Source organism: Oryctolagus cuniculus, chromosome 12 (assembly GCF_964237555.1).
Source record: "Oryctolagus cuniculus chromosome 12, mOryCun1.1, whole genome shotgun sequence".
NCBI classification, from domain to species: domain Eukaryota; kingdom Metazoa; phylum Chordata; class Mammalia; order Lagomorpha; family Leporidae; genus Oryctolagus; species Oryctolagus cuniculus.
Genome location: NC_091443.1, coordinates 98,968,546 through 98,992,899, shown reverse-complemented (window position 1 = coordinate 98,992,899; position 24,354 = coordinate 98,968,546). Strand labels below are relative to the sequence as shown.

Below are 24,354 nucleotides of genomic sequence, written 5' to 3'. Positions count from 1 at the left end.
TTTAACTCATATTTAAAAGAGTATCAGTGGCGCCTTCCTCACAGAACTTTGAAGAGGATCAGACAGGACAATGTGGCATAATTAAATAAAACTCTTGCTTCCCCTCCTTGTGTTGTTATTTAGAAATGAGACAATGGTGCATTAAGAAGCCTGACAACTAAAAGTGCTTCATTAATGCTGATTCTCTTAAACATCCTTTCTTGTCCCTCCTACCTTTATTCCTGTAAACAGACCTTTCTATAACCAACACTTCCTGTCCCAAGATCCAAAAGTGAGTGCATTGTTAATTCTGCATAAGCTGAATTCCAACTGTGTACCAGGGACTACAGGAATGAAAGCAGAGAGACAAAGTCCTGCCCTGGACAAGCTCACAGTCTTATACAGGATACAGGTATTTAGCAAATAAATGGTGATAAAATGGGTAAGCACTTTACATGTATAGGCAGTGTCTTACAGAAGCTCTGGATACTTCGTTCTGCTGGGGGGAATGAGAGAAAAGTATCACAGAGAAGGAAGACACCCATATGGGATGCTGGTACTGCAGGCGGCAGTTTCATCCACTATGCCACTGTTCTGTCTGCCACTCCCCCACCCCCAGGCTATTCCCACTTGTGATCCAGCTGTCTGATCAAACACCTAGAAAAGCAGAGGAAGCACCCCAAAGACTTGGGCCCCTGAACCCACACTGGAGTACTGGATAAAGTACATGGTGTCTGCTTTGGCCTAGCCCAGCCCGAGGACATTGTAGCCACCTGGGGGGTGAACCCATACACAAAGATCTCTCCTGCACCACCTATCTAGAACTCTGCCTTTCAAACCAATATTTAAATAGAAAAGAATATCTAGTACTTACTATGAGGTGTCAGAATCTGGGGGCAGGCTGGAACAGAGCACAGAGGGATTCTTGGGGGTTCTCTAAGCTTTTGCTTTCTCCTCCATGTGTGCAGCCTGTGAAAATTCACCGGATTAGGTGCCAATTAATTCGAGTGCCCCGTGCCCCCGTTTTCCTGCACACTCACCTTACACTTCTGAACTACCTGGAGAAGAGAGGCCGTGAGTCAAGTCCTCTCAAGGACGTGGCAAAGGCTACTTCCGGCCAGGGACAGAAAACCCCCAAGACAGAATTGGGCCCGTGGGAAAAATTCTACCTCTCCCAATCCCCTGCACCACACATGCCCGCCAGAACTCCTGGCACTCTCCCCCTCCCTTTCTTCTCCCCAACGTGGGTTTCTGCCCCTCCCTTCCTTGCCTCCCCACCTTCACACCACCTTTTCATTCTCCCCCCTTCCTCTCTCCTCCAGCCTCCCCTTAACCCCCACTCTCTTCCACCTTCTATCTCAGCTACCCCTCACACACACCCTCCCCACTCACTGTCCCCCAGGCCCCGCCTACCCAGTGACAGGAAGGCCACCGCGCCAAACTCTCCACAGAAAGAGCCTTTCTGTTCCTCTGACACAGGGACCCGGTCCTCAGGTGCAGTCTTTCAGAGCGGCCAAAGAAGAGGACTGCGCCTAGAAAGTTCCAGAAGCACAAGATAATTGAGCGGCTGCCTCACCGCAGCCTCACCTGATCCCGGCCTGACCCTGGGGGGCACTGGGTCTCCTCAGGCTTGGCCACCAGCATCGAAATCAGTAACTCAGTGCTTACACAAGCTCTGGGCTGGGGCACCGTGCAGAAGAAACAGATGCGCCTGTGGGTGCACTTCCAGGTCACAGCGCTGGGCACAGGCGCACTCCTCACTGGTGACTGACAGGGCACCAGGGGACGCAGCTACACCCTGATGCCTCAGGGCCACTTCCATTCCTGCCTCTCCAGGCTGTGACCCAGGGAGGCAGCCACTGATGGCCCAGGCACTCTGGACCCAGCCACCCTGTCAAGTGGGAGTCCTGAATGGAGCTCCTGCCTCCTGGCTTCTTCCTGGACCAGCGCTGGCCCTTGCCACTGCTTGGGGAGAGCAGCAATGCAAGCAGCATCGCGAGTACTCTTTCTCACTCTGAGTGATCATCCATCTGGGGGTTCACCCCCTAGGTGGCTACAAATCCCGGGGCTCGGGCAGGCCAAGGCAGAAGCCAGGGACTTTATCCAGTGCTCCACTCTGGGTTCAGGGTCCTAAGACCTTGGGCCTTCTCCCTCTGCTTTCCCAGGAATGTTAGCAGACAGCAGCATCCCATGGGCAACGACTTCCGGAGCACCTGGCATTGTGGGGTAGTGGGTATAGCCACCACCCACATCGTGCATCCCATCTAGGCGCCGATTTGAGTCCCGAATGCTGCACTTCCGATGTGGCTCTCTGCTGTGGTTTGGGAAGGCAGTAGAAGATGGCCCAACTCCTTGGAACCCTGCACCCACAAAGGTAACCACGGGTGGCTCTGGCTCCTGGTTTTGGATCTGCTCTGCTTTGGCCATTGCAGCCGACTAGGAAGTGGAACAGCAGATGGAAAACCTATCTATCTGTCTCTCTAACTGTCTGTCTGTCTCTCTCTCTGCCTCTCATCCTCTCTGTGTGTATGTCTGAATTTCAAATAAATGTTTACAGAAAAGTAAAAAATTAAAAAAGGAAGACATAGCTGTAAATAAAATACTACAAAAAGGCCAACTACTATAGTTTATTTAGAATGTGATACTATATGCATTGCATACCCAATTAACAAAGAATTTGAAAAAGAATTTAAATCAATCTTAGAAAAGATGATGGTACCCATTCATTCTCTTCTTCCTTACAAACATACTGTGTGGTATTATCTCTGACTTACGCATGAGGAAATCTTTGTAATTTACTTCTTCAGAAATTTATGTACCTACTCGCACAAGGACTTGAAACACCTGTGATCTGGAGTTCTTCACAGAACACAGCTCTGCTTCCCAGTCCCCGCCCTCTACATTCTTGACCTGAATTTAACGTATGGATCATGTTTGAAATGGGACAAATCACGTGTCCCACAAAGCAAGACAGAATACATAAAGGTACCATCCGAGGTCACTGTTGCCATTTTCTACGTGCACGTGATCATGTTGGTACTTCTTCTCTCATTTCTCAATTGTAGATACAAATTGGAAGGGAGTTAAGTCCAACTATCCCTAACTGCAGATGACATGATTCTATATATAGGAGATCCAAAAGACTCCACTAAGAGACTATTGAAACTCAGAGTAGAATGTGGTAAAGTGGCAGGATAGAATATTAGCAGCCTATTTGTATACACAAACAATGTCATGGCTAAGAAAGGACTTCAAAGACCAATCCCATTCACATAGCTACAAAGAAAATAAAATTGCTTGGAATCAATTTAACCAAGGATGTTCAATATCTGAGGATCACAACAGATTAAAGAAAGGGATAGAAGAGGACACCAAAAAAAAAAAAAAAAAACAAATTGAGAAGCTTCTGCCCTGCAAGACTAAAGAGGCAACTAACGGAATGGGAGAAATTATCTGCAAAGTATGCAACTGATAAAGGATAAACTACCGGAAACTTTCAAGAAACTCAACAACAGCAAAACAAACCACCCACTCAAGAAATGGGCAAGGGACTTCAACAGGCTAAATATTTCAAGAAAGGAAATCTAAATGGCCAACAAACACATGCAGAAATGCTCAGGATCACTAGCCATCAGGGAAATGCAAATCAATACTACAATGGCCTTGAGGATATGGAGGGAAAAGGCACCCGCATCCACAGCTGGTGGGAATGTAAACTGGTATCACCACTGTGGAAGACAGTAGGGAGAAAAGTAAAAAATCTGAATATAGACGTACCATAGGAGCCAGCCATTCCACCCCTGTGAATATAACCAAGGGAAATAAAAGCAACATACGAACAAAGAGTTATCTCTGCCCCCATAAATCAATGCACAATGTCAAAGATATGCAATCAGCCAAAATGCTGATCACCTCAAGACTGAATAAAGACATTATGGGCTATGTACACCATACATACATACATACATAGACTGCATAGCCTGGCTATTGTGCATTCTACTGGAATAAGCATAGGCCTGTGAAAACCTCTCTGTCTACAAAATGATTTCATTTCCTTCAACATGCTCCCAGTAGTGGGTACATCCATACAGTTTTCCATGTTGACAGGAATAATTTCACAGGAAAAATTGTATTGCTCTACAGGTATATATTAAGGAATAAAAACATCGGATCAATAAACCCAATTTTACCTTAAAACACTAGAACAGCAAAGTAAATCTTAAGAAACCAGAAGGAGGAAAAAGATTCAAATGGAAATGAAGCCAACGGCATAGAGAATATCACAACAAAAATTCAGTGAGACCAAAATACAATTTTTGAAACCTCAACGAAATTGACAATACATTTATCCACATGAAACAAGGAAAAAAGAGAACAGACTCAAGTGACATAACAAGAGAAATGACAGAGAGGACATTACTAACAACCTTACTAAAATAATCATCAAAAAACACTATGGGAAAACCAAGGCACAAGAATTTGGTCAATGTAGATACAATGGATTGATTCTCAGAAAGAAACAAACCACTAAAATGATTGCAGTCAAACTAGAAACTCTGAATAAACTTTTTTTTAAAATTTTTTTGACAGGCAGAGTGGACAGTGAGAGAGACAGACAGAGAGAAAGGTCTTCCTTTTGCCACTGGTTCACCCTCCGATGGCCACTGCAGCTGGCGCGCTGTGGCCAGCACACCGCGCTGAACCGAAGGCAGGAGCCAGGTGCTTCTCCTGGTCTCCCATGGGGTGCAGGGTCCAAGCACTTGGGCCATCCTTCACTGTACTCCCGGGCCACAGCAGAGAGCTGGCCTGGAAGAGGGGCAACCGGGACAGAATCCGGCGCCCTGACTGGGACTAGAACCCAGCGTGCTGGCATCGCAAGGTGGAGGATTAGTGTATTGAGCCGCGTCGCCGGCCTGAATATACTTTTAACATGAAATGAGACTGTATTGGCAGGGAAACCAAAAAACAAACACAAAAAATGAAGAAAATTCCAGGACCACAAGGCTTCACCAGTGAGAACTCCCATTTAAAGGGTAATTAAAATCCGTGATTCGCAAATCCTTCCAAAAAGGAGATTAAGAGGGAAAACATCCCATTTTATTCCACCAGAACAGAATTATCCCAACATCGAAAACAAACACATCATAAAAAAAAATGTAGCATATAAATATCTATCATGAATCTGTCACAATCCTGAACAAATTACCAAATGCGATCCAGAAAAACAAGCAAAGCTTAGCTCACGGTGCGCAACTGACAGTTACTCCAGGAATTCAAGGATGGCTACCATACAAAATCAATATATCCCAGAACAGAATCAACAAGAGAAAAGACCACACATTATCCCTATAGACTCAGAAAAACTATTTCACAAAAACTTCCATTACTTTTGCAATATTAAAAAAAAAAAAACATCAAATTAGGAATGGAAGGTACACCTCGGCCTGACAATGCTCTTTCATGAAAAACCCACAGAGCACTAACATCTCACCTAATGAGAGTAACCTGAAACTGTCCTCCTAGACCAGGACACAGACAAGCATTTTCGCTCTCATTCCTCCTCAGAACACGCTCAGAGGTCTAGAGCAGGGCGGCTGGGCCATCAAAAAGCAAACAGACAGGAACGTGAGGCCGTTCTGGGAGGAGACTGAGCCACCTCTGCTCTTGCACAGCTGCTCGCACACTGGGGAAAGTTCCATACCGTCGCATAGCATGACCCCGACTCTACCCACGCCTTCGGGACCCAAGAGCAACGGGCACGCCGGCACCCAAGACCCCCAGCATGAAACTGCAAAAGCCGTGCGTCACTCACCTTCAAGCAGGCTTGGTCTGCTGGCGGGACAGAGGCCCGCGAAGGCCATTGCTTCCAGAAGGGTCTGAAGAAGAAAAATGAGTCTGGGAAATGGCATGACTGTCTAGAACCCACAGCCTTTCCTGATCCCGACCTGACCCTGGAGCTGCTGGGTTTCCCTCAGGCTTGGCCAGCAGCATCGGGGATGGCTCCTCACAACTTGTGCAGCCTCTCGGGCAGGAGCGGACGCGGCACTGACTCCCACTTGAGCACTGTGGAGCATTCAGGGCCGCACAAGCGGGTGCACTTCCAGGTCACAGGGCAGGGTGAAAGTGCAGTCCCCATGGGCTATTTTAATGATTCCACAGGACACTTCTCTGCACTGCTGCACCCAGGGCCACTTCCAGTTTGCCTCTCCTGTTCCAGGTTGTGACCCAGAGAGGCAGCCACTGATGGCCCAGGTACCCTGGACCCTGTATCTGTGCCTTGTGGAAGTCCTGAATGGAGCTCCTGCCTCCTGGCTTCTGTCTAGCCCAGTGTTGGCCCTTGCCACCTCTTGGGAGAGAGCAGCAGTACAAGCAGCATTGCCAGCACACACTCTTGCTCTGAGTGATCATCCATCTGGGGGTTCACACCCCAGGTGGCTGCAAAGGCCAGGACTGCAACAGGCAGAAGCAGAAGCCAGGGACTTTATCCGGTGCTCCATTCTGTGTTCAGGGGCCTAAGTCCTTGGGCTGTCTCCCTCTGTTTTCCCAGGCGTGTTAGCAGACAGCTGGATCCCAGGGGAATGGCTTCCGGGAGGATCGGCACTTTGAGGTGTGGGTAAAGCCACCACCCCCAGTGCCTGCATCCCATATGGGTGCTGGTTCATATTCCGGCTGCTGCAGTTCCGACACAGCTCTCTGCTGTGGACTGGGAAGGCAGTAGAGGATGCCCCAAGTCCTTGTACCTCTGCACACAAGAGGAGACCCCGGTGAGGCTCCTGGCTCCTGGCTTCAGATCCACTCAGCTCCACCCTTTGCAGCCAACTGGGTAGTGGACCAGCACATGGAAGACCTCCCCCTCATTCTCTCCCCCTCGATCTCCCTCTTTCTCTCTCTCTCTGCCTCTCATCCTCTCTGCGTGTAACTCTCAATGTCAAATAAATAAATAGGATCTTTAAAAACAGTAAAAAAAATTAAAGAAGGAAGACATAGCTGTAAATAAACTACTACATCAAGACCAACTACTAGAGTTTATGTAGAATTTGATATTATATGCATTACATACCCTATTAACACAGAATTTGAAAAAGAGTTTAAATCTGTCTTAGAAAAGATTCCGGTACTCATTCGTTCTCTTCTTCCTTATAAACATTCTGTGTGGTGTTATCTCTGTCTTTCGCATGAGGCAATCTTTGTAATTTATTTATTAAGACACTCGCACAAGGACTTGAAACACCTGTGATCTACAAAGTTCTCCACTGAACACAGGTCTGCTTCCCAGTCTCCGCCCTCCACAGTCTAGCCTTGCATTTAATGTATGGATCATGTTTGAAATGGGAAAAATCATATCTTTCACAAAGCAAGATAAAATACAGAAAGGTAGCATCTGAGGTCACTTGGTATTTTCTACATGCACTTTATAATGTTTGTACTTTTTATCTCATTTCTCAATGTTAGAATATGGGTTAATTTTAATTTTTTTATAATAGAAGAAAATGTTTCATATTTATACCAGATTGTGGGATTCTTTGGATATTTAGACAGTTGTGAATTTCTAAAATTAAGGACTTTGTCATGTACAAAAAACAGTTACATACTGTATTCTTAAAAATGTATTCCGAGGAATCTTCTAAGATGGTGGAATAGGGAGGGAACACACTGATAGTCCAGGAAAAGATAGTTTAATAAAAGTGGAGATACTGTAGTTTCAGGGAAGAGTTATGGAAAAAACTGCAGAGGAAACTCTTCCAGAACTAGGGGTACACGGTGGACCTATGTGGAGGGCACGGGTGCCCACGGCTCGGAACCCCAGTCGCCAAGGCTACTCAACAGCGCTGGAAATGCAGTAGCCCGAGACACTGGCAGGAAAACGGCAGGAAGAGCCTAAAGGGAACGAGGCTTAAAGCCCCATGGGGGAAGTTCACCAGCCTAACTAGAGGAGAGAAAAAATAAATAAATAAATAAATAAATAAATAAATAAATAAATAAATAGGACCAGTACAGACATGATTCTCTCTTTCCACTCACCTTACAAAGGCGGGCAAGACAAAGAACAGGCACCATTGTGGACATACATAAAAGCTGCACCCACCATCAGCCAAGCAGAAAAACCTGACTCTGGTGGGCAGAAGTAACAGGAGGTTAGGACCGAGTGAATGTGTGGAGCTAAGAAACTGAGACTGTGAAAAAAAAAACAAAACTGAAATTGTGTGAGAGAACTCACTGAGTACCCAAGATGTGAGTACTCTCGGGAGAGTACACAAACTCGGTAACCTTGGCAACCCGGTGGGAGACTGCAGGAGAATTTGAGCTTATGCTGAGGGCTGCACAGATCCTTAGTGTGGTCCTTGGGACAGAGAAGATGCATATTATACCCACAGGGGCCAGAGCTCAGACACTGACTACCTTCAATTCTGCTCAGCTGTGCAGAATTATTTCCCTTCTGAATAAAAAGAGAGCAAGACAGAGAGAATATTTACTACACCTAACCTGGGTGTGTCACCTTTGGCACACCTTTAACCCTGAAGAACCTAACACAGCTCTCTGGTCACACCCCTCACAAGCCTCTAGGATCCATCAAAAACAGACAGTCCACTTAGTCTAGAGTCACAGAATAATGAGAAAAACCACCACAGTGAAGGAAAAAAAAAAAAGAAGAAACCAAAGAATATCTCCACAATGCCAAGCAACAAATGTAGAAACCGAGGAAACAAGAACAAGGAAGATATTATGATGCCAAATGAACAAGACACCCCAATTCAAGATAATGAAGATGATGAGATAGAAGAAGTGCAAGATATGGATTTCAAAAAATGTATAGGAACATTTAGAAGTTCTCAAAAACAAATTCTTGAACTACAGAAATCCTTACTGGCCAGGATAGAAAATCTCTCTCGTGAAAATGAAATCTTGTGGCCGGCGCCATGGCTCCATAGGCTAATCCTCCACCTGTGGTGCCAGCACACCGGATTCTAGTCCCAGTCAGAGCGCCGGATTCTCTCCCGGTTGCCCCTCTTCCAGGCCAGCTCTCTGCTGTGGCCAGGGAGTGCAGTGGAGAATGGCCCAGGTCCTTGGGCCCTGCACCCACAAGGGAGACCAGGAGAAGCACCTGGCTCCTGGCTTTGGACCAGCACGGTATGCCGGCTGCAGCGCGCCAGCCGCGGTGGCCACTGGAGGGTGAACCAATGGCAAAAGGAAGACCTTTCTCTCTGGCTCTCTCTCTCACTGTCCACTCTGCCTGTCAAAAAAATAATAAAATAAAATAAAATAAAAAGAAAATATAATCTTAAGGAGGAATCAAAATGAAATGAAGAAACTAGTATAACAGGAAAGTGTGATAGTGAAGAGAAATCAAAATGAAATGAAGAACTCAACAGATCAAATGACAAACACATTAGAGAGCCTTAAAAACAGAATCAGTGAAGCAGAAGGGAGAATATCAGACTTAGAAGACAGAGAACAGGAAAATATACAGTCAAACCAAAGAAAAGAAGAGGAAATTAGAAATCTAAAAAATATTGTTGGGAATCTACAGGATACTATTAAAAAATCCAACATTCGGGTTCTAGGAGTTCCTGAAGGCATGCAGAGAGAGAAAGGATTAGAAGGCCTTTTTAGTGAGATACTAGCAGAGAACTTTCCAGGTTTGGAGAAGGACAGAGACATCCTAGTACAGGAAGCTCACAGAACCCCCAATAAACATGACCAAAAGAGATCCTCACCACGACACGTGGTAATTAAACTTACCACAGTGAAACATAAAGAAAAGATCCTAAAATGTGCAAGAGAGAAACTCTGAGATTACTCTCAGAGGATCTCCAATTAGACTAAGAGCAGACTTCTCATCAGAAACCCTACATGCTAGGAGGGAATGGCAAGATTGAGCCCAGGAACTAAGAGAGAAAAACTGCCAGCCCAGAATATTATATCCTGCCAAGCTCTCATTTGTGAATGAAGGTGAAATAAAGACCTTTCATAGTAAACAGAAATTGAAATAATTTGTCGCCACTTGTCCAGCCCTGCAAAAGACACTTAAGTATGTGAGTAAGTAAGTAAGCAGTTTTTTATATATAGGCACACGTGAGTACACAAATACACACATATGGACAGAAGCTTGCCCTCCCAAAACACCTGACTGCAGAGTTTATGGTTGCCATCACTTGACCAGAAGGCTCAGGGTTAATCCTGGGCGCCTCCTGAACCCATTAGCAAGGGGCCATCACCTCAGCTGTACCCTTACATGCTGTACCGAGGGGCACAGGAGTGCATGAAGGTATGCAGATTCCTCCCTGGCCAGGCCACCCACACCCCACGTGACCTGTGTGGCCCTACTGTGCGGGGAGCTGACCCATGGGGCTGTGCCCTCTGCATCCCCTCCTGCTCACCATGAAACAGCCCAGCGAGGCAGGCTGGGAAAACTGTAGGACATCTGGAGCCACTCAGTATAGCCAGCAATGCCATCAGGTGACCGTGACAAAGACAACAAACGACAAGGACTTCTTGGCTCCACGTGGGGGGCCTGTGCATCCAGGCAGAGCCTTGCAGCATGAGCACTTTGGGAACACATGTGCAATGTGCACAGAGGAACACGTGATGGTATGGTGGGAATGAATGAATAATGGCCTCTGGCTCCTTGCTTTCATGAGTCAGTGTGGCCCTGTGGTGAAAAAGAAAGAACAGCTGCACTTCCCTCACTGGTAAGTATCTCAGCAAGGAAACCACCTGTGTTCAAGGCCACTGTCTCCCTCCAGACCCTCCCCTTGCCCACTGCCTTAACACAGGTCAAGCTGCATGGCTGGAAGAAATCCCAAGCAAAGACATGAGCCAACACTCTGGCATGTCTGTCCTGGTGGACACTCAGTCAGAGAAGAGTATCCTTTCCCTAAATCCTGCCCTTCACATCTCAAGCTGCAGATCCTCTCTGTTAAACCTGTCCCCCTAGAGTCAACCATACCACACCCAGACCCAACCAGAGTAGCTATAGATCCCAAGGGGGCTCGTGATCAGGGCAGCTGAAGACATGGAGACCGCCGCACAAGCCACGAATCCTGCCAAAGGCAGGCTGCAAGTCTGAACCACAGAGGGTGTTAGCAGTACAATGACAGTGCGAGCCACTGCTCAGAGGGAACCAATTCAAGACCTCGCCCTGGCACAGCCACCAGATGCCGGTGACATGGCTGTCATAACAAGTCATCTCCTCTCCTAGGCCAAGCAAGGACGCACCCCAGAGCCTCTCGCCCCTGCCACAGCAGGATCCCTGCTCTTCCTGGTGTGGAACAGCACGCAGGGACTGCACTGGTTTGCAGCTAATAGGAATTCGATAGGCATCACTCCTCTCCTGATGCCATTCCGAGCCTTGGGGCGATGGTTCAACTGTGGCCAGACACATGGTGGTAGTGGCAACAGGGAGGACACTTTATCTGCACCTGTCACTGCATGGGCAGCCATATCCTCTGGCCTTGCCAAGTTCTTGGGAGCTGCAGCCGAGGGACTGCAGCAGGAGTGACAGCTGCTCTGAATAGGCCTTGTCACTCATTCCCTAGCATGTCACCCACTAAGAATATTTTTAGTGTTAGGCTTCAGCTAAGGGATATTATCAGAAGAGGTAGGCGAAGACGTAGACAGTCGACGAGAAGGCCCTTTTACAGAAGTAATTACAGACAACTTCCTTACTTTGAAGAAAGGGACGTTTGAGCACAGGAAGCACATGGAAGTCCTAATACACATGACCAGAAAGATCTTCACCATGACCCACTGCAGTCAAATTCTTCACACTCCAACACGAAGACAAGACTCTAAAATCACACAAGAGAAACACCAGACCTTTTTCAGAGGATCTCCAATTAGAATCACATCTGACTTCTCATCAGACACCCTATACGGGCTAGGAAAAAGTGGTGAGATTATATGCCACGTCTTAAAAAAAAGAGCTGTTAATCAAGAATAAAGTACTTTGCAAATCTCTCACTTAGGAATGAAGATGAAATAAAAAATTAGAGCCTGCTGAGGAAATTTCTACTGGCCTCCTGACACACACTTCTGCTCCACAATAAACTTTCCACCTCAGCTTCCTGTGACTTTCTGAAGTATGCACCTGTACCTAACTCAAGACACTGAATCCAGTTATAAATCCTCCAACAAAGAAAATGATAAGCTCTCCTATCCAATACCACTTCACTGATAGCTTCTACCCGTACACGTCCAGAATACAGAAGATGAAATACTCGTTTTATGCCACCTGAGATACTTTAATACCAAAATCAAATATATTACCGGGAAAACTATGCACAAATGTCCCTCATAAACAGAGAACTCTCCAAATCCTCGAAATACGATCAAATGAAATCTAGGAATACTTTAATGTGTCATGACTAAATGGGGCTTCTCTCACAAATGAAGTGGGTTCAGTGTTAGAAAAACTCATCTATGTAATTCATGTGTGGGTGGCTAAAGAAGAAAAATATGAAAGACGTGCAGAAATTAGCCAAATGCTGATCCAACAAAACAGATAAAAATCTATGGCAAGCATCACACTGATGTGGTGAAAGCCAGTAGAGAAGGGTTTCCCCCCAAGGAGGACATAAAAGCTAAGGACATCCGCGGTCATGGCTCCTACTTGATGTCACAGCAGGGAGCCCACTGAGTGTTGTTAAAGCAAGAAAAACACAATGAAATGAGAGAGCTGAAGGGCAGATGTTAAACTCTGGGTTTCCCGAAGCCTTGATCATCTACACATAGTTCCAAAAGCATTTTCTAAACAGCTACTAGTCACAAGAAATTATTTCAGCATGACCATGATGGGTAGAAGGGCAATGTCAAAATATCAAGTGCAGGGCTGGCGCTGTGGCCTACCAGATAAAGCCGCCACCTACAGCACTGACATCCAACATGGGCACCTGCTCAAGTCCCGGACGCTCCACTTCTCATCTTGTTCTCTGCTATGACCTGGGAAAGCAGTGGAAGATGGCCCAAGTCCGTGGGCCCCTGCACGCTCTTGTGAGACCCAGAATAAGCTCCTGGTTCCTGGTTTCTGATCGGCTCAGCTGAGGCCACTGCAGCCATCTGGGGGTGAACCAGCAGATGGAAGACCTCTCTCTGTCTCTGTCCCTGTCTCTATCTCTTTCCCTCTGCTTCTGCCTTTCAAATAAATAAAAAGTCTATTGAAAGCAATTATTTATTATAAAATCAATTGTATACCACCATCAATGAACAGGCAGATACTGATATAAAAATTAATTGTATACTACCATCAGCGAACAGGTAGACACTGATTTGAAATTTAAAATAGCCTACTGAAATGAAAACTCGTAAACCCTATCAAAAAAATACACAATATGTTGGCTGAAGACTAAAATGCTGATAAAGGAAACTAAAGAAGATCTAAATAAATACACTGTGCATAGGACTGGAAGACTGAATATTATTAATATACCATTTCTTCTAAAATGTTCTATAGGTTGAACACAATCTAAATAAAAAAACAAAACAAAACAAAACAAAAAACAAACAAAAAAACCTCCAGCAAGAGCTTTTGGAGAAAAAAAAAAAAAACCTGACTGTAGTTAGGAAAACGCAAGACAACTGACTATCAACTCCACCGTGAAAAACAAGGAACTGGGTGAAATCACGATACTGTCTTTCTAGACTTTCTTTTTTTTAATTTTTTAAATTTATTTATTTATTTTTTTGACAGGCAGAGTGGACAGTGAGAGAGAGAGAGAGACAGAGAGAAAGGTCTTCTTTGACGTTGGTTCACCGTCCAATGGCCGCCACGGCTGGTGCGCTGCGGCCAGCGCACCGCGCTGATCCGATGGCAGGAATCAGGTACTCATCCTGGTCTCCCATGGGGTGTAGGGCCCAAGTACTTGGGCCATCCTCCACTGCACTCCCAGGCCACAGCAGAGAGCTGGCCTGGAAGAGGGGCAACCGGGACAGAATCTGGCACCCCGACCAGAACTAGAACCCGGTGTGCCGGCGCCGCTAGGCGGAGGATTAGCCTAGTGAGCCGCGGCGCCGGCTCCAGACTTTCAATAAACCTACAATAACCAAGACCTTGCTTTGGTATTCGTGAAAGAACAGAAGAAACAAGTTTCAATGGAGTAGCATAGTGAATCCAAAAGTAAACCTCATGCCAAAACACATAAGCAAGCATTGTTAAAACTACAAAGAGAAATACACAAAGGCACTATTACACTCACAGACATCAAGACATCTCTTTCGTTAACAGATCAGCAGTCAGATAATCAGTAAGGATGTAGCTTAACAGAAAAGCACCTGAATCAACCAAGCATTGAACGGATCCTTAGCGGATGCACCGTTCTCAGCAACGCAACATGACACGCTTCTCAGACCCACACGGCACATCCACTATGACCACGTTCGTGGCTGTACAGTAGACCCCAACTCCTAAGGAAGAGGCGCCACACAAGGTAAGCTCTCAGATCACAATGCAACCTCTCTACTGAGAGATCAGTACGAAAAGGCTGGAAAATCCCCAATACTCGTGAGAACAATCAACCTACCTCAAAATGACACGTTTATAAATCTCAAATAAAAAAAAATACTTCAAACTAAATGGAAACTGTTAGGCCAGCGCCGTGGCTCAATAGGCTAATCCTCCACCTTGCGGCGCCGGCACACTGGGTTCTAGTCCCGGTCGGGGCGCCGGATTCTGTCCCAGTTGCCCCTCTTCCAGGCCAGCTCTCTGCTATGGCCAGGGAGTGCAGTGGAGGATGGCCCAGGTGCTTGGGCCCTGCACCCCATGGGAGACCAGGAAAAAGCACCTGGATCCTGGCTCCTGCCATCAGATCAGCGCGGTGCGCCGGCTGCAGCGGCGGCCATTGGAGGGTGAACCAACGGCAAAGGAAGACCTTTCTCTCTGTCTCTCTCTCTCTCTCACTGTCCACTCTGCCTGTCAAAAAAAAAAATGGAAACTGTATCCTGCCCATTTATAGTAATGGATGCATATTTTAGAAAAGAAGAACCAAGATCCATGAGCTGTGCTTTCACCCTAGGAGATCAGAGGAAGAACAGCAACTTAAACACTTAAAGCAAGGTAAGGAAAATCAAATCAATCATGGAGAGATACAAGTCGATGGGACTGAAAAAAAGCTCAATCGCAGAAAAACGTCGACAAAACTAACATTTGGTGCTTTGAACACATCCACAAAATTCGTGAACTTCTTCTCAGGACCAATCAAGAAAAAAGGTTCAAGTTACTGAGTTGGTTAATGAAACGGTGCCACCATGACTGCATGGAAAAAATAACTGTAAAGGAATAGTATGAACAACTCTGTGACAAAAATTATATAAGATAAATGAATTGTGTGAATGTCTTGAAACGTAGAATATGCCAAAATCCACACAAAGGGAAAAGAAAAACAGGAATGCTTCCATAATTACTAAGGAAGTTATAATTTATAATAACTAGAGTAAGACATAATTATAAAGTATCAGAAAATGTATTAGACAGATATGAGTTACTGAATTCACATACCCCGTTTCTGCTCAGCTAAAAAGAAACAATGGGCAGAAAAGTACTTACAAGACCTGCTTTGTGGCACAGCAGGTTACGACACTGCCTAGAACAATGTCATTTCATATAGATGCCAACTGGATTCCTGCCTGCTATGCTTTTTTTAAAAGCTTTATTTATTCATCTCAAAAGCAGAATTACAGAGATTCAGAGGGAGAGAGAAATAGAGAGAGAAGGTCTTCCATCCACGGGTTACTCCCCAGATAGACGCAACAGCCAGAGCTGAGCGGATTTGAAGCCAGGAGCCAGGAGCAGTTCCTTCAGGACTCCCACACAGGTGCACAGGCCCAAGGACTTGGGCCCTCTTCTACTGCTTTGCCAGGGCACAGCAGAGAATTGGATCAGAAGTGGAGCTGCTGGGACTCGAACCAATGCCCATGTGGGATGCAGGTACATGCAGGCGGCTGCTTCATCCACTATACCACGGCTCCGCCCACCCCACCCTCCAACCCTCATCAACCCAGGCTGTTCCCACTTGAGATCCAGCTGTATGCTCAAACGCCTAAGAAAGCAGAGGAAGCAGCGCAAGGACTTGGGCCCCCAAAACCACACTGGAGTACTGGATAAAGTACATGGCTTCTGTTCCCACTTGAGATCCAGCTGTATGCTCAAACGCCTAAGAAAGCAGAGGAAGCAGCGCAAGGACTTGGGCCCCCAAAACCACACTGGAGTACTGGATAAAGTACATGGCTTCTGCTTTGGCCTGGCCCAGCCCCGGGACGTTGGAGCCACCTGGGGTAGGAACCCACACATTGAATACCTCTCTTGCACTGCCTTATCTATAACTCTGCTTTGGAAACCAATCTTTAAAAAGAAAAAAAATATCTAGTACTTACTATGAGGTATCAGAACCTTGGACAGGCTGGAATAGAGCACACAGGATTCTTGGGGTTTCTCTACGCTTCTGCTTTCTCTTCAGTGTGTGCAGTCTGTGAAAATTGACCAGATTACGTGCAAATTAATTCGAGTGACCCGTACCCATTTCCCTGCACACACACGTTACAGTTCTGAACAACCCAGAGAAGAGAGGCCATGAGTCAAGGACTGTTCTCATGGACATGGCCAAGGCTACTTCCAGCCAGGGACAGAAAAACCCCCAAACAGAACCAGGGATGTGGGAAAAGTTCTTGCTCTCCCAACCCCCACCACCTGCCCACCGGGACTCCTGTCACACTCCCCATGCCTTTCCTTTCCCCTACACATGTTTCTTCCCCTTGTTTCACGCCTCCCCACAATCATGCCACCTTTTCATGCTCTCCTCTTCCTCTCTCCTCCCGCCTCCCCCTTGACTGCCTTTCTCCTTCTACTATCCCCCTCACACCCTCACATGCACACCCCTTTCCCGCTCTCTCCACCCAAGTCCCCACCTACACCACGTCAGGAAGGCCAACACAGCAAACTCACCGCAGAGAGAGCGTTTCTGTTCTTCTGGAACAGGAACTCAGTAAGAGATGTAGTCTTCCAGAAGGAGCCGAAAAAGAGGACCGAGCCTAGAAATTTCCAGAAGCCCAAGGTAACTGATACACCAGACTTGGGCCCCAGCATCTCCGGATCCAGGCCTGACCCTGGGGTTCTGAGTCTCACTCAGGCTCTGCCGGCAGGGTCAAGGATAGCTCCTCATTGCTTGAACAGGCTCTCAGGGAGGAGTCGCCGCACCGCAGATTTCCACCTGAGCACCTCAGGTCAGAAGGTTTGGTGCGGCCGGCGCCGCCGCTCAATAGGCTAATCCTCTGCCTGCGGCGCCTCAAGTCCTGGTCGAGGCGCTGGATTCTGTCCCTGCTGCCCCTCTTCCAGGCCAGCTCTCTGCTGTGGCCAGGGAGTGCAGTGGAGGATGGCCCAAGTGCTTGGGCCCTGCACCCCATGGGAGACCAGGAGAAGCACCTAGCTCTTGCTTTCGGATCAGTGTGGAGTGCCAGCCGCAGCTCGCCGGCCCCGGTGGCCATTGGAGGGTGAACCAACGGCAAAAGGAAGACCCTTCTCTCTGTCTCCCTCTCTCACTGTCCAATCTGCCTGTTAAATAAATAAATAAAATTAAAGTAAAAATAAAAAAAGAAGGTGCCGTGCATGTGTGTGCACTTCTGGGTTGCAGCTCTATACACAGGTGCACTCCACATGGGCAGCTGCCAAGGCACCAGGGGACGCATTTGCATGACGCCAAATCAACACGTTCAGCGTCCAACGCCCCAGGGCCACTTATAGCCTGGCGGCTCCAGACTGTGACCAAGTGAGGCAGCGGCTGATGACCCAGGTACTCTTCTGGGGGTTCACCCCCCACACCGTGGCTATAAAGGCCAAGACTGGGACAGGCCAAAGCAGAAGCCAGGGACTTTTTGTCCAATGCTGCATTCTGGGTTCAGGGACCTAAGTCCTTGGGCTGTCTCCCACTGCTTTCCCAGGTGTGTTAGAAGACAGCTGTATCCCACAGGGAATGGCTTCCAGGAGGGGCCGGGGCTGTGGGGTAGCGGGTAAAGCCACCACCCACAGTGCCGACATCCAATGTGGGTGCCAGTTTGAAAACCAGCTGCTCCAGTTTCAATGCAGCTGTGTGGTCACGGAAGGCAGTAGAAGATGGCCCAAGACCTTGTGCCTCTGTATCCTTTCAGGAGACCCCAGCAAGGCTCCTGGCCCCAAGCCCCTGGCTCCTGCCTCAGGATCCGATAAGCTCTGTCCATTGTAGCCAACTGCGGAGTGGACCAGCAGATGGCAGGCGCCTCTCTCTCTCTCTCTCTCTCTCTCTCTCTCTGTGTAAATCCTAATTACAAATAAATAAAAACATCTTTAAAAAGGCAATTTTTTCAAAAAGGAAAACATACCTATAAATAAAATAATACCTCAAGGGCATCAACAATTTTATTTAGAATTTGATAGTATATGCATTACCTACCCTATTAACACAGAATTTGAAAAAGAGTTTAACTCCATCTTAGAAAAGATTTTGGTACCCATTCATCTCTTCATCCTTACAAACATTCTGTATGGTATTATCTCTGACTTGTGCATGAGGAAATCTTTGTAATATATTTTTTCAGACGCTTATGTACACACTTGCAAAAGGACTTGAAACACCTGTGATCTACAGAGTTCTTCACGGAACACAGATCTGCATTTAAAACATGGGTTATGTTAGAAGTAGGCCAAATCATGTCTTCCACAAAGCAAGATTGAATGCAGAAAGGTATCATCTGAGGTCACTGTTGCCATTTTCTACGTGCACGTTATCATGTTGGCATATTTTTCTCTCATGTCTCAATATTAGATACAAACTGGAAGGGAGGTAAGCCCAACTATCCCTATCTGCAGATGACATGATTCTATATATAGGAGATCCAAAAGACTCCACTAAGAGACTATTGAAACTCAGAGTAGAATGTGGTAAAGTGGCAGGATAGAATATCAGCAGCCTATTTGTATACACAAACAATGTCATGGCTGAGAAAGGACTTCAAAGACCAATCCCATTCACAGATGCTACAAAGAAAATAAAATCGCTTGGATAAATAAAACCAAGGATGTTCAATATCTGAGGATCATAACAGATTAAAGAAAGGGATAGAAGAGGACACCAAAAAAAAAAAATTGAGAAGCTTCTGCCCTGCAAGACTAAAGAGGCAACTAATGGAATGGGAGAAATTATCTGCAAAGTATGCAACTGATAAAGGATAAACTACCAGAAACTTTCAAGAAACTCAATAACAGCAAAACAAACCACCCACTCAAGAAATGGGCAAGGGACTTCAACAGGCTAAATATTTCAAGAAAGGAAATCTAAATGGCCAACAAACACATGCAGAAATGCTCAGGATCACTAGCCATCAGGGAAATGCAAATCAATACTACAATGGCCTTGAGGATATGGTGGGAAAAGGCACCCGCATCCACAGCTGGTGGGAATGTAAACTGGTATCGCCACTGTGGAAGACAGTAGGGAGATAAATAAGAAATCTGAATATAGGCCGGCGCCGCGGCTCACTAGGCTAATCCTCAGCCTTGCGGCGCCGGCACACCGGGTTCTAGTACCGGTCGGGGCGCCAGATTCTGTCCCGGCTGCCCCTCTTCCAGGCCAGCTCTCTGCTGTAGCCAGGGAGTGCAGTGGAGGATGGCCCAAATCCTTGGACCCTGCACCCCATGGGAGACCAGGAGAAGCACCTGGCTCCTGCCATCGGATCAGCGTGGTGCGCTGGCTGCAGCGCGCCGGCCACCGCGGCCATTGGTGGGTGAACCAATGGCAAAAGGAAGACCTTTCTCTCTGTCTCTCTCTTTCACTGTCCACTCTGCCTGTCAAAAAATAAAAAAAAAAAAAAAAAAAGAAATCTGAATATAGACGTACCACAAGAGCCAGCCATTCCACCCTGTGTATATACCCAAGGGAAATGAAAACAACATACCAACAAAGAGTTATTGCTGCCCCCATATTTACTAAGCTCAATTCATAATAGCAAAGATATGCAATCAGCCAAAATGCCCATCACCTCAAGACAGAATAAAGACATTATGGGCTATGTACACCATACATGCACATACAGCCTACATAGCCTGGCTACTGTGCACCCTACTGCAGTAAGCATAGGCCTGTGAAAACCTCTCTGTCTACACAATGGTTTCATTTATTCAGTATGTTCCTAGGAGTGGGTACATCAAAACAGTTTTCCAGGTTGACAGGACTAATTTCACATGAGAAATTGCACTACTATACAGGTATATATTACAGAATACAGACATCGGACCCATAAACCCAATTTTACCTTAAAACACCAGAACAGCAAAGTAAATCTTAAGAAACTGGAAGGGGAAAAAGGATTGAAACGGAAGTGAATCCAACGGCATAGAAAATATCACAACAGACATTCAGTGAGACCAAACTACAGTGCTTGAAAACTCAGTCACCTGACAAAACGTGTATCCACAGGAAGCAGGGGAAAAAAGGAGAACAGACTCAAGTGGCTTGACAACAGAAATGAAAGAGGACATCGCTACCAAACTTGCCAAAATAATGCTCCAAAAACACTAGGGAAAAACCAAGGCACAAGGATTTGGTCAACCTAGATAGAGTGGACTGATTCTCAGAAAGATGCAAACCACTAAAACTGAATACAGTGAACCAAGAATCTCTGAAGACACTTCTAATTTGAAAAGAGACCGTAGTAGCAGAGAAACCGAACCAAACAAACAAACAAACAAAAAATGAAGAAAAGTCCAGGACCAGATGGCTCCACCGGTGAGAACTCCCATGGAAAAGATAATTAAAATGCGTGATTCGCAAACCCTTCCAACAAGGAGATGAAGAGGAAAAGCCTCCCATTTCATTCCATCAGACCAGCCTTATCCCAACATGCAAAACAAGCCCATCATAAGGAAAATGGCACACACATACATACCCGTCAGGAATGGGGCACATGCCTCAACAAACATTACCAGCCGCCATCCAGAAGCACAACCAAAGCTCAGCACACTGTGACACTGTGCACAACTGACAGTTACTCCGGAAATGCAAGGGTGGCTACCATACAAAATCAGTAGATCACAAAACAGAACACACATGGGGAAAGCCCACAGAGTATCCCGATAGACACAGAAAACCCAGTTCACAAAAACACAAGTCATCACATTAGGAACACAAGGTACACCTCGGCCTGACAAGGCTCTTTCATGAAAAGCCCACAGAGCGCCAACATCACACCCAACGCGAGGAACCCGAAACTGGCCTCCTAGACCAGGACACAGACATGCACTTTGGCTCTCGTTCCTCCCATCAACAGTCTCTGAGGTCTAGAGCAGGGCGGCTGGGCCCTCAAAAAGCAAACACACGGGAACGCGGGGCCGTTCCGGGAGGAGACCGAGCCACCTCTGCTCTCGCACAGCTGCTCGCACCCTGGGGACCCTTCCAGACGGTACGCACAGCACGACCGCGACTCCACCCGCGCCTTCGCGACCCAAGAGGCGCAGGCAGGCTGGCGGCCAAGACCCCCAGCGGGAAAACGCAACAGCCGCGCGACACTCACCTCCAAGGGGGGTCCGGTCTGCTGGTGGGACAGAGGTCCGCGAAGGCCGTCGTTTCCGGATGGGGCCGAAGAGGAGAAATGCGCCTGGGAAATGGCGCGGCAGCCTCGGACACGCAGCCTCTCCTGATCCTGGCCTGGCCCTGGGGCCGCTGGGTCTCCCTCAGGCTCCTCTCCTCCAGGCTTGCACAGGCTCTCAGGCAGGAGCGGATGCGGTGCTGACTCCCACCTGAGCGCCAGCAGCCAGGCTACAGGTGTACTTCCGGGTCACTGTGCCAGGCGCAGGCGCACTCCCCACTGGCCTTCACCATGGCACCCCAGGACGCACCTGCACACTTCTGCATCCACCATCCAAAGCCCCAGGGCCGCTTCCAGTCTTCCTCATCTACATAGTGAGCATTTGGTTTACTGGGGATTTTTGGTTCTTGGAGCCCGTCATGTAGTTGGTGCTGTTCTTGCAGGAGCAGCTCTGGGCTACTCCTTTCCCCAGCTCCCCTGCGGTTAAGAAGTCAGCAAATTCTTCCTCCTCTCCTTTGGATTACCTGGCTGAGTTCTCAATGAGATCATTGCATTTGCTCCTAGTGTCCCTTAGCTAGCTGATCTCTCCCTGGGTTGTGCACGCCTGGGGACAGGGATCCTGCTGTCTTTCTTTCCCTGTAAGTCAGGCAGTCTGTGTGGAGCTGAACAACTTGACACTGTCTTTTCTGAAGGCTTAATAACCCAGGCAGAGTGAGAGCCAGGAGTTAGAGGGCTGCTGTTTCTCTTCAAGGGATGGAATCTCACTGAGTGGTGTCAGGGAGGGTCTTCCTCACAGGATGATGGCTGCTTAGGCAGTGTCTGCGTGCTGCGGGGAGTGGAGTGAAATCTGGGCACGTGGTGGAAGAATTGGCAGACCCCTGACCTGGGGTGAGTCTCTGAGCCTTGGCTTCCTGATCTGTGGAGAAGGGATGGCAGTGACTGTGTGTGTCCCGAGTTTGCACGGTCCTGGATGCCTGTCGCTGCTGCCGCAGTCATCTCAGGTCTAGGAATCCCTGACATTCAAAGGCACCTTGCAGTTTCTATCTGCCTCTGACCTTTTATGGTGCTGGGTTCTGTACCCGGATGGAGGGTGGCAGCAGACCTCGAGTTTTCTTTGTAAAAGCTTTTTGAAAATTGCAGTTGAAGCATTTAAATATTTGCTTGTTTATTTATGTAAGACGCTGAGTGACAGAAAAAAGAGAGAGAAATCTTCCATCCAGCGGTTCACTCCACAAATGCCTGCAACAGCCAGGGCTGGGCCAGGCCAAAGTTAGGAGCCCAGAGTTCCTTGCGGGTCTCCATGTGGGCGGCAGGGACACAAGCACTTGAGCCATCACCTGCTGCCTCCCGTGGTGCACGTGAGCAGGAAACCAGATCTGCATCATGGAGCAACCGAGACTTGAACCAGACTCTCCAGTGTGGGATGTGGGTGTCCCAAGCTGCAGCTTAACCTGCTGCACCACATTGCCTGCCACACTTTGAAGCATTTTAATGATAAATTTTAGCTTACAAATTATGTATGTTCCTTTTATAAATCTTGAAAAATATAAGTGGATAGGAAAAAAATAATTCCTCATCCTGCATCCTAACTTGCATAGACAGGCACACTTAATATTCTATGTGTTTATTTAGTATTGTTTATTCTTTTTAAAAATTGGGTTCATTTTTAAAAATTGAGTTTATTTTATAAATCTGTATTCTGATTTTTGAAGTAGCATAAGCCTTTTCCATATTATGAAAGTTTTTTTAATAAATGTCACTTTTATTATTTTTAAAAGGTTATTTATTTGAGAGGCAGCAGCTAAGCCATCAACTGGGACACCTGCATCCCCCATCAGAGTGCCTGTTTCAAGTCCCTGACACTGTTATTCCAACCCTTCTTCCTGCTAATGCACACCCTGGTAGGCAGTATATGGCGGCACAGTGTTTGGGTTCCTGTCACTCACATGCGAGACCTGGATTCAGTTCTTGGCTCTTGGCTTTGGCCTGGCCCAGCCATAGCTGTTGTGGGTATTTGGGGAATGAACCAGAATATGGAGGATTCCTCCATCTCTCTGTCTCTCTCTCTCTCTCTCTCTCTCTCTCTCTCTCCCATCCTCCCTACCTCCCTCCCTCCCCTGAAATAAAATGGAAAAAAGTTTTTAAATTACATAAAAAAGAGTGAAAATAGCCATCCATCAACTATTTATCTACAATCACTATTTTAGAACAATTCAATATTCACTTCACATTCACAATCTTTTTGTCTCCTGAACTATATCAAATAAATACAGACATGATGATCTTTTACCCCGCATATGTTTCCTAAGAACAAAAACATTCTGATATAATTTCACTTTCATAATCACAGTCAGTATATTTGTGATTATACAGCAACATTAGGTCCTGTACAGCATACATTAAATTTCTCCAATCGTTCCAAAAATATTTTAACCTTTATGTTTATTCCAGAGCACAACGGGTCTTCAGGAAGTTCATGGAAAATGAATTTTATGAAAAAAACCTATTCGTAGATTTCAATTTTTGCACAAAAATAAGTTTATTTTCATTCTATTTTTTCCAAGAACTTATATGATTAAGGACGGCACTGGCCCACATTGTGGCCAAGCAGGTTAAAGCCCTGGCCTGGATCACTGGCATACCATATGAGTGCCAGCTGTAGTCCTGGCTGCTCCTCTTCCAATCCAGCTCTCTGCTATGGCCTGGGAAAGCAGTGGAGGATGGCCCATGTCCTTGGGCCCCTGTACCCACCTGGGAGACCAGGAAGAAGCTCCTGGCTTCGGATTGGCGCATCTTCAGCCATTGTGGCCACCTGGGGAGTGAACCAGTGGA

At 46.8% G+C, this 24,354-nt stretch overlaps 1 long non-coding RNA gene across 15 annotated transcripts in view; it reads right to left on the bottom strand.

Moving 5' to 3' along the window:
- Nucleotides 1–24,354, bottom strand: part of LOC103346136 (uncharacterized) — a 331,605-nt gene that overhangs the window by 67,555 nt on the left and 239,696 nt on the right. For 2 of the 15 annotated variants that reach the window (XR_011381025.1, XR_011381024.1), the window contains exons 13-14: nucleotides 1,393–1,511; nucleotides 854–948 (exon numbers count right to left, since the gene is read on the bottom strand). The exons of 3 other annotated variants lie outside the window; for them this stretch is intronic. This is a non-coding gene — a long non-coding RNA (uncharacterized lncRNA). Of the gene's footprint in view, nucleotides 1–853; nucleotides 949–1,392; nucleotides 1,512–5,791; nucleotides 5,856–16,344; nucleotides 16,438–16,912; nucleotides 17,519–21,507; nucleotides 22,439–24,273; nucleotides 24,335–24,354 lie in introns of those variants that run through there. 10 more of the 15 variants (XR_011381014.1, XR_011381026.1, XR_011381032.1 and 7 more) reach the window with 10 other exon arrangements.